Source organism: Corvus kubaryi, unplaced genomic scaffold (assembly GCF_017639235.1).
Source record: "Corvus kubaryi isolate FWS band 111438036 unplaced genomic scaffold, C.kubaryi_AGA036_p1.0 37373, whole genome shotgun sequence".
NCBI lineage: Eukaryota > Metazoa > Chordata > Aves > Passeriformes > Corvidae > Corvus > Corvus kubaryi.
Window position 1 is genome coordinate 595837 of NW_024581121.1, and position 14540 is coordinate 610376.

Consider the following 14540-nt stretch of genomic DNA (forward strand, 5'->3'; position numbering starts at 1 on the left):
CCGTCACACCAGGGTTAAACTCACTCAGCATATTTAGGCTTTTAAGTTTCCAGGTCTCATGGCAACAGAGGGATGGGGAGAAATTAAAAAGAACAACAAACGTGGCCTCATGGAACACCAAGATTTTCACCTAAACCACAAACCTCTTGCAATGAGTCTTCAGAAAACACCCCAACATATTTCAAGTGCTGCAGTAAAATTAATTGCTTCCCACCCCACCAGTTGTGTGAAGAGATTTTTCCCCTCTCTCAGATTAACCTGGGCACAATAACTTTGTGCCCAGAGATCACCTAGACCAGGGGAAGGCACTCATGCCTCAGCCCATCGTGCACAGGAGGGGATGAAGTCACTCTTGTTTCACATTGATTCTTCTCCCCTTTCTTAAACAGCCATGAAATGGTTTCAGCAACAGAAAAAATGAGGCTATTGAATTTTTCTAGTCCAAAAGAGGGAGGAGGGGTAAAAAAAATAATTAAACAGCTGTTTCACTAATGTTATCACAGTACACAAAGAATGAGACGTCATCTAGTGCATCTAGGAAAAAATTCTGCAGCCAAGCCTCAACCCCCGCAATGTCCCCAAGAGGCACGGAGGGCATTTTGAACAATAATTTTTAAAAAATACGGTCAAAAAAGATGACAGAGCTGCCTTTGGTGCCATTCCCACTGCAAACCCGGGAGACGAGATGAAAAGAGGCTGATTTTGGGGTGTGGGTTGGTGCCTCGCGCGCGGCCGGGGGGTCTCGTGGCTGCGACGCCCCAGCGCCGGCGGGGAAAGGGAAATCCCAAATCCCCAGGGCCGAGGCCGGGATGAGCCCCTGGGAGCCGAGCGCCCTGCGGTGAGGCCGTGGCAGCCGGAGCACCGCGAGCAGGGCCCAAACCGAGCCATCGATGCTGCCGGAACGCTGCCGCCCGCGTGGCGAGGGCCAGGCCCAGGCAATCGGCCATTTTACACGTCAGCTGCCTAAAATGGTGGCTCCCACCTTGCTTTCCCCCTCCTGCTCCCGCCTCAGCACGCATGCACCCACAGGGAGGGGAGGGACAGGGCCGCAGCCCCCTGCACGCAAGGGCGCCGGGAACGGGAGCCAAGATGGAATTAGAGGGAGAAATTAAAGGAGGGGAAGGGGGGGAAGCGGGAAGGATGCGCCTCGCCTGGCGCGGCCTAGCCAGCGATGGTTGGCTTTGTGCGTCCTGCGGAAGGGAGAGGCAGGAAGGCCTCGAGGGGGGAAAAATGGGGGGAAAGAAGGGGAAGAAAAGGAGCATTTGGGTGAGGATGGCGAGGGGCAGGGATGCACGGGGGTGCGGGGAAAAATCTTCCCTTCTTTCTTCACCGACCCCCCTTCACCCTCCCCGCAATCCCGCTTTGACTTTTCCCACAGAAGTAGCCAACCTCCAAGAATGCAAATGACATTCATTATGCAAATGCATGCAAATCAGGTTTAACTATCGGAAGAAGGGCTCGGAATTTCTAATGGGTTAACTCTTTCCTGCGCGGCCCGGATAACAAGAGCCCTCGTGTCTTCCTTGGGGCTTTGTGCTTCCCAATCCATCCCGGGCACCCCGACCCACACCCCTCGATGGGCACCACGGGCCCTGGGGAGGAACAAAGCATCGGGAAAATACCAACAACAACAATAAAAACCCCACTGGCGTGGGAGCGGCTGCCCCTTCGTTAAATGTTGTGGCAGGAGACAAGACAAAGCAGGCTTAAGCGTGGAATTGGGGGGAAAAAATGGAAATGAAAATGGGGAAAGAAAACAAAGAAAGAAAGAAAGAAAAAAGAAAATAGAAAAACAACAACAACAACAACAACAAAAAGGAACTATAAAATGAAAGAAAAATGGAACATTAAAAAGGAAAATAAAAAGGAAAATAAAGAAAAAGGGAAATTTAAAAATAAATAGAAAAATAAAATAAAATAAAATAAATATTAGGTAAGAAAAAAAAGGAAAGAAAAGAAAAGGAAGGGAAGGCAAAGAAGAGAAGCAGGCCACTCTTGGCAGAAGGTGAAACCCTCCAGTGGTGCAGCAGCGAAGGGTCCTGGCAGCCACAAGGGTCTGGCTGCTCACACTGAACCTGCTCACTGGGATGGCCTTGCAGCCACTGCCTCTTCTTCTGCTGAAAACAAAGTCACAAAATGCACCAAGATCCCCTTCTTCTTCTTCTTCTTTTTTTTTTTTTTTCAGTGTTTTCATTGAGGAAAAAAATTAAATTACAATTTCCCCCAGTGCTGGGTGAGCCCGTGGGCCTCCAGGGAGGGAGGGAGGGAGGGAGGGAGGAGCAGAGGGATGGCAGTGGTGGCACTGGGGCCCCAATCCACATCCCTGTGACCAGTCCAGCATCCAGGGATGCTCCGAGCGTGTTGGAAACGTGCATGGCCTCAGTGTGGGACCACGGCCCCACTCCTCCAGACCTTTGTAAAAATCCTGATTCAGGATCCCAGCCCCAAAAATCAGAAGGCCCCAGCACTGGGAACTGAAAAAGGAAATTCCGGGTGGTGACCTGGTGCTCACTGAATGTTGGGATTGCAGGAATTATGAATATTACAATGGGCTGTAAAGAGAAGAAATAGATGCATGGCAGAATTCTATATATTTTATAGCAAGTTTGTATTGATTCACGATAGTAAAGCACTTTAGGATTATTGCTGTGTTTTGCCCGAGAATTATTCCTCATCTGTTCCAAAACCTTCTGATTTTTCTGTTATTTTCTGTACCTCATTTTACATTTGATCTTTTTCCCAATCTACTCAAAATCTCTTGTTATTTGAGCTGTGAAGTGTTAAGTGCAGCAGCAATAATCTGTGCAAGAGCAAAAATTTCCAAAATTTTAGGGCTTTGGTTTGAGACACCATAAAAATTATTGGTTTAGAGTCAGTTTGCTGTGCTCTGAAATGCACGAGCCCAGAACTACTGGTCAGTTAAAAAAAATAAACCCTTTTATTTCATTAAGCTGGTTCCAGACTAATAAGGCCTCCGCAGAGGGTAAAATATACTTGAGGTAGGCAGTTTGGCAAACCCCTTTCCCTACTTAAAAAAGAAAAAAAAACAAAAAGAGGAAAAATTACTGAATAATGAATAATAGGAATAATATTTAAAAAAAAAAAGCACCAGTGATTTGGATTTCTTTATGTCTTCTGGCCTCCAGCCCATAGGAGCAGGAGCCTTGCTGCGCTCCCCTCATCCTGTTTTGACTCCAAGCCCCAATTTCCAAGTTCACACATCATTCCGAAACTGGAATTGGGTGATTTTTTCTTTTTTAATTCATTATTGGAAAATATATTTTAAAAAAACCAACCAAACAACCAAAACACACACACACAAAAAAAGGCCCCCCCCCCCCCCCCTAAAAAAAACCCCAAACAAAAAAGTAGGAAAAAAGCCAAGTGCTGTGCTGGAGGGTGCTGGTGGGTGCAGCCGTGCCCAGGCATGGCCGGGAGCTGCTCATCACTGGTGACCAATACACAACTGCATTACCCTGGCGTGGGGCTGACAGGACAAACCCCTCAGACGCTGCCTCACGAGCACCCAAAGAGCACAGAAATTGTCTTTTCCCGGGACAGTAAGGAGTCAGGATGCATTAACAAATACCTGACGTCACGGGCATCCCCGGAGCTGCGGCAGGACGGGCCTCGGGCTGCAGGACACAAAACCAAGGTTGGGTTTTAGCACAATGTTGGCAAAGAGCGGTGCAGAAATCGCTGGTTTTAAAAACTCCAGGTGGAGTCACGTGAAAAGGGGTCTGGCTCCATCTCCGAAAGTGATTTTAACATTTTTGGTGGGTTTTCTTTATTTAGAAGGCCTCCTGTTCATTCACCTCTCTTTGCCTTCACCTCCCTTCTCTATCAAGTTTCACTGCTCATGTCCACATCTGTTTCAAACCCGTTTGTTCTGGTTTCCCCCCATCCTTGATGCACCTCTTTGGCCCTGGAAAACTCCTGAAGACACCCAACTGCAGCCTTTGGGCACAGTTTGGGCACAGGGTGGGAAAAGAGCTGCCGTGGGCACTTGCAGCTTCTACATCACCCCATGAAAAATGCAACTTTCAACATGTTTGAATCCCTTGTCATTAGAAATCAATAACACACCCTGGGATTGTTTATCCACGCAGGGGACGGAATGGACCCTGGCAGCTTCCACAGTAATTTCTTGTGTGGAGGGACCTGCAAGCTCTCTGGAATGAGGGAAAAATGGAGGGGTTGAGAAATTACAGCAGAAATACATTTATTGAAAATATACTGTGGACAATAATTTCAAGCGGCTTCTCAACCAGGTGCAGGGGCTGCACATCCCATGGGAAATAAGCAACAGGAACAAAGTGACCCCATACAGCCACTTTCTTCCCCATTTCTCCCACCAGCCACTTAAAAAGCCACTGCCCAGTCTTTGCCAGATGCCAAGAAGTTTTCTGCCTCAAAAGCTGTGTTTTCCTCCCAAACCCCACGTTCCCTCCTTGGCTGAGGGTGTTTTCCAGGCGAGACACTCAGCAGTAGGCTTTGCATGGCCATGCCATGGGGAAAAGATGGGTTGGAGGAGGTGCTGTTGGTCTTTGAATGAATCCAGTACCAGATCATGAAAAATTAGCAAAGGCAGCAAGAAAACATCCTGGACAGAGACACATGGAAACACCACATTCCTGTGATGGCCACAAAAGTGCAGCAGAAGATACCACCAGGGATGAGAGTCCAGGTGCCCCAAACCAACCTTCCCAATGGAAAAGAGCCTTTAAAGTCCCAAAGTGCTACGGCAAAACCTCTTGGTTGCCCTACCAAGCAGGATGTGGGGTGTTTTAAGGAAGCTGTGGGGTTTGGGGCTGTTACAGGTAGCAGAAGGATTCCCTCCTGCATGCCCACACCGGCACCGGTGCTGCCAGGAGTCACCTGGGGATTGCCTGACACCAAGCAGCAATTAAAGCGCTTTTAGGGAGAATCCCAACTTTTCATCATTCGTATGAAAGCCAAGAGGAAAAGAGGAATTTTGCAGGAGCCACTTAAACAGTCTTGTGGCAGTCGATGCTCGTCACCTCTCAGGACACAATGGGCTGTGAAAGCATCCTTGGACCGCCAAACAATTTCCCATGGAATCACAGAGAGCATTTGGCTTTTGATTATCAGGCCTTAAAAATGCAGGAGGCAGAGGCTCTCGATACTGTTATTTTTGGAGGGCTCCTGATACTGTTATTTTTAGCCGGTTTTAACTCATCTCACAAGCCCTTTTTTTACAGCCAGCTCACCAACCTTCCAGGGCCAGATTTTTTTTTTTTCCAGACTCCGCCTGGGGCTGCCAACATTGCTCAAAAAAAAATCACCCCCAAAAAACCCCCCCCACAACACAAAAAATTCAATCCCACCACCCTTTTTTTCTAATTTTCCCAAAGAACTGGGAGGCGTGAGCACTCGAGAGTCAAATTTGCCCAGGACTCGCGTTCCCTAAGAAAGCAGGGCTCATTCGCCTTCCACAAACTCCACAGTGGCAACAAAAGTCCCTTTCAAGCCCTTCCAGACGCAAGTCCTTCAGCTCAATTAGTCAGGCACACAGAGACACAAAAAAGCCTCCCATTCAGGCTAGTGGCTGGCTGTGGAGGACAAGGGCGAAGAAAGGATCTTTCTCCCACGCTTTCACTGGGTGTCATAACAAGCAGAAAGACCTCTTACGGGGGGATTATTGGAGATAAGAGTCCGATGGAGGGGCTGGGGCAGGAGCTAGGGCTGCAGGAGGAGGGGAGGAGGGGATGGGGCTGGGGTTGGAGGTTGCAGCTCCCAAGGTCGGCTGAGCATGGCCGCTGATGGCATCGCGCTCCATCAAAAATGTTTTTAAAAAAATTACAATATTCCCCCCACCCTGTACACACACGCGCAGAATAATCCCGGTTCTCCATGGCAACCTGCTCCGTGGCCATCCCTCGCACCAGAGGAGGGAGGCAGCTTGCTTTCACTCCAGCATCTCCACCAGCTTGTCCCGGTGCTGGCACAGCCTCAGCCGAGCTGGGCAGAGGGGCTGGGCAGGCTTCCTCCCGCTCCCTCTTCTCCAAAAATCAGTGGTTTTCTAGAGCAAAGAGCGTCAAGGAGATGCACAGCTCCATGAGAAAGCTCTGCCTCCAGAAACGCAGCCAGCCCTGCTGATGCTCCTGCAGATGGGTAGGTTTAATGGTGAAAAGACCTTTTTTGGTTAAAAAGAAGAAGAAGAAATAAAAGCTGTGTGTGCGTGTTAGTGGGTTTTGTTGTTCAAAGGCAAAACAAAGGGGAAAAAGAGAGAAGAATCTCCAGGGAGTGGAGTTTGTCTGCAGAATTGTGGGGTGGGGCAGTGGCCCAGGGCCACCCGTCCTCCATGGTCCCTCTCCAGTCCAGCGTCACATCCCGAGCCCTCAAACCTCCCCCCAGCCAAAGGGGTCAATTGCTGCACCTTCTGGCCAGGCCCCAGCAGGGAGAAAACTCCTCTGGATACCGACAGTGCCCTGCAGGATTAGTTGAAGTTCCTGAGTGAATTATGTGCCTAATTCCCTTGAACAATCCAAGTTATATTGTTAATTCCCCATCGCTTTTCCATTGACTCTATATGTGACTGTGCAAGCCAGTGCCCCTCCAGATCTTTTCAAAGATATGATTCCTCTCCCAAAAGCAGGGTGGTGGAGGCAAATTCAAAGCAAATGCCAGAAAATTTGGCATTTTTCCCTCCTGCCCAGACCCAAGCCCCTGCCAATTGTGGCTGTGGGACTGTCCCCACTCCCAGCACCATGGAGGAGCAGGTGACAAGAACATCCAAGTTCAGCGACATTTTACAAGGATCAGGGAGGGAATAGAAACTCTCCAGCTCAGGAACGGAAAGCCAAGAAACTCTCTTGGAATACATTATCCCATAATTGTAGGGTTTCAAGCACTTTCCTCCCAAGCAGCTGGTGCCTGCTGATGCCAGAGGAAGGTTATTTGGCTCAGACACATTCCTGCCTGGTTCAGCCCGGGAATCCCTAAAACAATCCACTCCTATGAAATACTGTAAAAGCTGAATATTTCACTCAACCAAAACAGCAGAAATTTACTAAAAGACGGAGGGGGAGAGACAGATGAAACAAAGCAGACTCCTTAGGGACAACCCTTCCTCCTTCCCAAAGAGCACTCTGAGCCTCCAAAAGGGTGAAGAGGATCTGGGGGACCCCCTTTCCCTTTCCCAGAGCTCATACACCGATCCAGAAAAGCTTTTGTGTTTTGGAGGTTTTTTTTCAATAAAAATGAGCTTCCAGCAGGCAGGAACTTGCTGAAGGTCGAATTAAACCTGGTTTACCTGCCTTGACCTGAACAATGCAAGGCCACAAGATGAGCCAACAGCCACCTGGAGCCACACCGGGCTCGAAACCAGGCCACCCCACCACCAGTGAGTATCCAGTCTTTTTCATTCCCGACACTTATTAATCAGTGCTTTTTTTTCCTCTGAGAACCTGCATTTTCTCCCTATCCCAGAGCAAGCTCCACCTCATGTCCTCCACTTGCCTGTAAAAATGCATCGCACGAGACCAAGCAGTTAAAGCCAGCAGATGCACCCAATATGGATGCTCCCTCCTCCTGCACCAGCATCCTGGCACTACCCCTTTTGTCCCTGCTCCAGCAAAATGAAAACCCCTGAAAGTGGAATTACAATTATTTTTACACCTAGCCTGGGCTGTCAAAGTCAAAGCTCAAGCCATGGCCGTCGATGCTGGGTGGGGATTACACAGCTTTAGCTGTACAGTTACAGATGCCAGGTCCAAGTCTGCTCGCAGCTGTAGCAGGATAAATCCTGGAGTTATACAGTGAGTGAGAGATTGTGATCCACTGATAACCAGAGATAGACTCAGCCAGGAGTGTCGGTCCAAGACCTCCCCATCAGCCTTGCAGACTTCGGTACATACGGACCCTCCCCAGCCAGAATCCCAGGATTCGGGGCATCCCCCTCCACAGCTGGCACGGGACCCCTAAAACAAAATTTCCCATCTCTTTTCCTGCAAACCTACCCAGGCCATCACAGCCCTGCGGACAGCAGATCCTGCCCGCGCCCGGCGGCCGCCACCCCTTCCCCAGCTCTTACAGCGAGCGGGAGCGAGCGGAGAGGTGCCGGCACTCACGCACACGTCCCTTTCTATATCTGTCCCTGAAAATCCCGCCGGGGGAGCCGGAATGCGGCCCCAGGACTATATTTAGGGCCCCCCCATCCGTCATGCTGGCACCACTGTCACACAAGCCTGGGCCAGCACAGCCTCCCGCCGCCGCGGCGGGCAGTGGGGAGAGCGAAGCTGCCAGCGCGGGCGGCGAGAACCGCGGCTCCGCTTTCACATCCAATCACCCCGGCTGCATCTGAGCGACCTGCCCGCTGGCGCCCGTCTCCTCCCAGCAGCCTGAAGACCACAGAGCTCATCATTTTCCTTCCAGCTGTACCCCCTCGGGGCACTGTCACCCGCTCCCCCCGGGCAGGGTGCGGGAGAGCCATCCGGTCCCGTTTGCTGGGCACCCAGCACCGCGTTTGCACCCTGGGATGGGCGGGGTAATTCAACAAATCCCCTCTCCTGCCATACAGAGATCGGCACTGGCCACCCCAAAATTATCCCAGGGTGCTGCAGAGCACCTTGCGAAGTGCCGTGCAACGGTGGCCAGACCCCATGGGCAAAGCCGCGGTGGGGACAAGGACAACGGGATCCTGCCTGCACCCCTCCTCCAGTCTGTGCTCCGAGACGGGGGCACCGGGGCCCAGCGCCCACACGGTTAATTCCGAGCATCACCCCAGCCTCCGTTCCCACACAGCCGCCACTTGCTGAAATTAAAGCAGGGCCTGATCTGATTCCTATGGCGGCTTAGCGCGCCCACTCAGCCGGTTTATCATAATCCCGACATAAAAATCGCTCCCTTGAAAACGCTCAGGGGTTTGAAGCCCTGATTGTTTGAAGAGGAAAGACTCTGTTCTCAGCACAAAGATGTGCTCCCCTCTCAGCCCCGGTCCGGCAGCTGGAGGCTTCAATCAGCGTTTCTGACCCCATGGGTACCCATGGCAGGAACTCTCACGCTTTCCTTGGCACAGAGATCCCCCCAAACCCAGCCTGACCAGCTGGGCCACGCGGCACCCCAAGAAGAGCAGAGCTTTGAGGACTGGTGCTGGGAACAAGTCACCGCTGGCTGCCAGCCCTGCTGCGAGAGCTTCTCTAAAAACCATCCCCTCTCCCTCCAAATCCAGCTGCAATTGCTTGTAGGATGGAATTATATCCCTGTATTTCAAAATTCTATCGATCCACACAAATTTCTCTCATATCAGTGTGATTTCTTTGTGGTGGCACTGCAGTGCTATTCCACACCTGCCCAACCCAGGGTGCATGGGGCCGTGCCGAGAGGACAAGGGGCACTCCATGGACTAGGGAGACCTTGAAGGGCTTGAGCCATCAGGGCCTCCTTTTGTTTTCAGTTTAAAACTGTAAAAGGCTGGCAAAAAAATTCCTTCAATGGGGAAATGTCAGTATTCCTCAAACACCACAAAATCATGGTTTTTAAAAAACATTTTTTAACTACTTTTCATCATTCGGGGCTGAGAATTTTCAAATATGAAATGTAAAAAATATACATATTTTATCCATCACAAAATAAAAGTTCTCATCCCCTGGCAGTACTGACCAGCACAAGTATTTCTGCCCTTTTGCCAGTCCCCCGACCCACAGCGCATCGCTCGTACGATGAGAGTGGTGCAAAAGGGCTTTGGCCTCAGCAACAAACTGCTCTGCTGCATTTCTGCACTGCCAACGTAAGCATCAAAGACAGAAGCTAAAGGGGATCTGCTGAGTGAAATTAATAATTTTCAACAACTATATTTGTATAGGCTCGTTGTCCTCAATGGCTCACTGAATCAGGGAAAAATTAGTATTGCATTTGCTCCCTTTCTTTTTTCCCCAACTCCAAACTGCTGCTAAGCAAGAGAAGGGATGTGGAGAGCTGACACCTCGCTTCCGAACATGCGAGTGTGTCTCCTATTAATGTCTCCAGCAGTTACGTGGCCAGAAGGGAGAACAGAGTAGACAGTGCTGAGTGTTAACCAGTCAAATCATAGTGTCCAAGTAAGCTTAAATGGCCACATGTAAACTGCAATTTGGATCAATGTCACGCAAACACACAGGGCTTACTGCTACTGCACTCCAGGAGTAAACCAGGGAGAAAAGGAAAAAAAATTAAAAATTAGCTGTTCACAAGACTATTCCAAAACCCTTGGAGAGAGCCAAGCTTGCAGTCACACAGACAGTCCCGCTGCTGGAAATGGTCACCCCCCACAACAAAAACTCAAATTAAAAAGAAATTCCACCCAGTCGAAGAGCGACATGCTCCGACAGCACCCACAGACCCCAGGGACTACAGCAAAGCTTGTGGCACCAGGAACCCCAACGGACCCATCCAACGGCTGAGAGGCAACGAGTGGCTGGAACTGGTTCCCATTTCCCTCCCAGGCTGGGAGCACAAAGGGATGGGTGATGAACATGGAGGTGCTTTAGCCCCACAGTGTCACCATGTCCCTGAATGGTGGTGGGAGTCACAAGCGTTCTAAAGGGAGCTTGTTGCAGCTGGGAATGAGGTGCACAAGCTCCAGAGAGCCAGGTTGGTCCTGGTGGGCTTTAAACCCACCCTCTCCATCACCGACCAGCACAGGCACCTCCTGCCCCTGGCTCCAGGCCCTCCACACATGGTTTGCTAAATTCTTGGACGAGTTTCGTCCTTGTCCCAGTTTACATCCCCCCACTCCTGCTCATGCCTTTGTTATAGCCAAGAAGTGACACCATCAAAATCAGCCTATGGCAGTGCCGCACAGAGCAGGATTGGTCACCCAGGAACACCAAAAGATGCTCACATAGCACCGCTCCCAGCCCCTGATTGGAGAAAAGGCGCTTTTCCCCCTCCTTGAGGGAAGCCAGCGGCCAATGGTGGATGGCACATGGCAGCTTCCCAGTGCTCACCCAGAATAAGAGTCCCTCGTCCCCCTGGGGAGCCACCGCACCCCTTCACACCCAGACTTTGGGCCACTGCTCGGTGCCGACGTCTGCCCACAGACACATCCTGGTCCATCAGCCTGGCCGGAGTGGCAACCACCCAGCTGGACTAGCAAGAGTTCTCCTGGCTCAGTCTGCCTGGGAAGGATGAATGAGGAGAGCTCCATGCGGTGACATCCCGCTTTGTCACCGCTTTGTCACCAAAGCCAAGGGTGTCCAGCTTCATCCTACGAGATGCTCAGGGTGTGAGCATCCATGGAGGATCTCTCCCCTTCCTTGGCGGGTGCTCCCCCTGTCCATGGAGCAAAGCTCCTGGAGCTGGTTCTCTGTTGCCCTGTCCTCTGCAATGTCCCTCTCTGACCAGGGTCAAACCACCTGGCCAGGAGAGCAGCACTTCACTCCCCCCAGGGAGCAGCAGCAGGACGGCAACAGAGAACAGGGAATCAAAGAAGAGCTTGTAAAAACTTCCCTAAATCCCTGTCACTGTCAGCATGGGCTGTGGGAACAGCACCAGGAACAATGGCAGCACCCAGGTGAACCTCAATGGGAAGATGGAAAGAAGGTTTTCCCTAAGCTTTCCCCAAGCAGATCATTACAAGAACTCCCAGTTAACACATGCACTAAATTATTCTGAATTACAGGGCCACGGGTGAGGGGGAAAAATATCTTGTTTATTAATTTCATGCAATCATATGAGCAGGATGAATCTTTCATGTCACACCCAGCACTACAGCCCTTCCCTGAATGAAGTGCCGGGGACAGCTCCTTCTGCCCTCTGGGTTTTTTTAAAGATCCCAATGAGCACATGAGCGCAACGAGCGGGTCCAGCACAGGTCAAAAGTCAGCTCATTTCTACATCTCTCACAAGAGGATTTTCATAAAGTCACAAAGCTATAATTGCTCCTTTCCAAAATTAGCTCAGGTGCCGTCACCCACATTAGCTCTTTATTATTATAAAGTCTTTTTTGGTTTGGGTTTTTTTTTCCTCCTTGGAATCACTGTTCTGATATTATTTTATCTTAATCCGCCATGAGATCTTTGTGTTCTTCTAAGCAAGATCAAGACACCTTTTCAAATAGGTTGCTGTGTTTTGCAGGTGGTATCTCGGGCACCCAGTCTGACTATTAAAAGCAAGTGGGAAGCACCCAGTTCACCTCTTTGACCCAAAATTCCCTTCTACGGTAGAGCAGATTAAAAAATCCCAGTTTCCATAAGGAAGAGGTTGATGCATAATCCATTAAAGAGGGATAAGAACCAGCATCAATTTGCAGAGAAGATAAATTAAGCAAAATCAAGTTCCCCAATGAGTCTCGTGTGGTTCCACACACAAGTATTATATATATATACATATATATATACATATATATATACATATATATATATATATATCTTCTGTAAATCCCCAAATTAGAATCTTGAGTCCATTCAAAGAAACGTTCATAGACAAAGGGTTAAAAGAAGAAAGAAAGCATTTGGATAGAGACACAAGGGAAGAAAAACAAAGAAAACTGCAAGAAACCATTTTCCAAATCACCATATCCTTCTTTCTAATACTGATATCAAGTTATAGCTGTCAGGGAGGAAAATATACGTATCTGTATAACAGATAGGGAAGAGGGGGGAGGGAAGGTAGAAAAAAGGAAAAAGAATCCAGCACTCATATTTGCAAAACAACCATTAATAAACATTGCTCTGTTGCTGCTTTATTAAACAGATAATCCAACACAGTAATCTGTATTGATTTATGGATTCTCTGATGCTCTACGACTGGTTATGCAATGAAAGTTCATCCTTGATCTGTAGTCTGGGTCCTGGACTTAACTAATTCATAATCTGATTGGAAGTTTTACTTTGTTAATTCAATTACAGTTAACGGCCGAGGAGAGAGCGGCAACATCTTTGTCTTTCTCTACACAGACGGTTTCTTCCCATGCCCAGAATCAGTAACTCTTAAAATCACAGGAGGCAAATAGGTTCTTAAAAAAAAAAAAAAAAAAAAAAAAAAAAAAAAAAAAATCCTACCTCGGGTTTTAATTCCAGTCTCTGAAAGTTGTCTTTTCCCCCATTTTTTCCGCCTCTCATTTCCTTTCTCTTCTTTTTATTTTTTTTTCTTTTAATTTTTTCTTTTCCTTTTCTTCCTTTTGATGAATTTCCTTTCTTCTCCACATCCTCCTCAGGCGTGTAATGGGGTTATTTTTACTTTCGGTTATCTAGCTTTATGAAGAATCGACACCACTCATACAGCTAGATAACCAAAGATAACAACCAACCCCTGGAGTCTACAGCATCAGCAGGAAAAAGCCAACCTCCTCTTCTCCAGGGGTCCGGGGGCACGTGGCTTTTAAGGAAGGAACGAAGGAGGAAAACGAATAAAAAGAGATGCAAATATTAGCTGCCAGATCCGTAATATCCTCGCACAGCTACAGCCCTGGCCCTGTTCCCGCAGCCCAACCAGCCCAGGGCACAGAGTCCTGAGCATCACTGGGACAAGCAGGATCAGGCCCCTTGGAAACACAATTTGGAGCAGAATTACAGGATAACCATGCAAAGGCTGCCTATTTTCTGCCGAGTTTCAATTTGTTTCATTTGCAAACCAAATGATATTCTGCAGGTGCCGAGAATTAAGCCCACATTATTTTTAATAACTATCAAATTAATGCATTCAAACTGGTAATAATCAAAGCAAATATAATTTGCGCCCACAACTTAAAATATGCATAAAAGACCAAAAGGACATTTCCCCACCCACAAATGCATTTAACGCTCTCTAAACAAAATGACTGCAAGAAAAACCTGCCGGTTAATATAAATAGTAACTTGTAATGCTTTGGATTCAGCCAAGATCTGGGGGAATAGCGATGAATAAACACGGAAAACACAGAGGAAATGATGAAAGGGATGGAAGGGAGGAAAGAAGGAAGGCAGCGACTCGTGCTCGCGGCTCAGGACCCCGGCCCTGAGCGAGGACCGCGCATCTCGGGCAGGGACCGGGACCCGCATCCCTCCGTTCGTTCAGGGGGAGAGCGCAGCTTTCCCCCAGTAGGGAACCGCATCCCTCGCTTTCCTCTCCCCGTATCCCTCCGTCCTTTCTTCTTTCGCGGGGAACACGCATCCCTCCGTCCTTCCTTCGGGGGCTCTGCTTCCCTCTCTCCTTCCTTTCTCCGGGGGTTGGGGGGGAACCCTCATTCTCCTTCGCCAGAGTGACCTGGGTCCCTCCACCCTTCCTTCCTCTGGGGTGGAACGTGCATCCCCCCGCCGTTCCTCCGCTCCAGGGCAGCCCGCATCCCTCCATTCTTCAGGGAAGCAACCCGCATCCCTCTCCCTCCCCGTGGCGCCCCGCATCCTTCCCTCCTGCCTCCACCCGCGTCCCTCCCCTCGCCGAGTGACCTGCTCCGCTCCATCCCTCTTTCACCTGCATCCCTCTTTCACCCTTCGCGCTGCGGGGAGGCGCGGAGCCCTCGCTCCGCCGAGACACCGCGGCTCCGCCGCCCCCGCCCGCGCCTCTCCCGCGGAGCGGAGCGCCGGCAGCGCGGGGGGCCGGGGCCGGGGCCGGGGCCG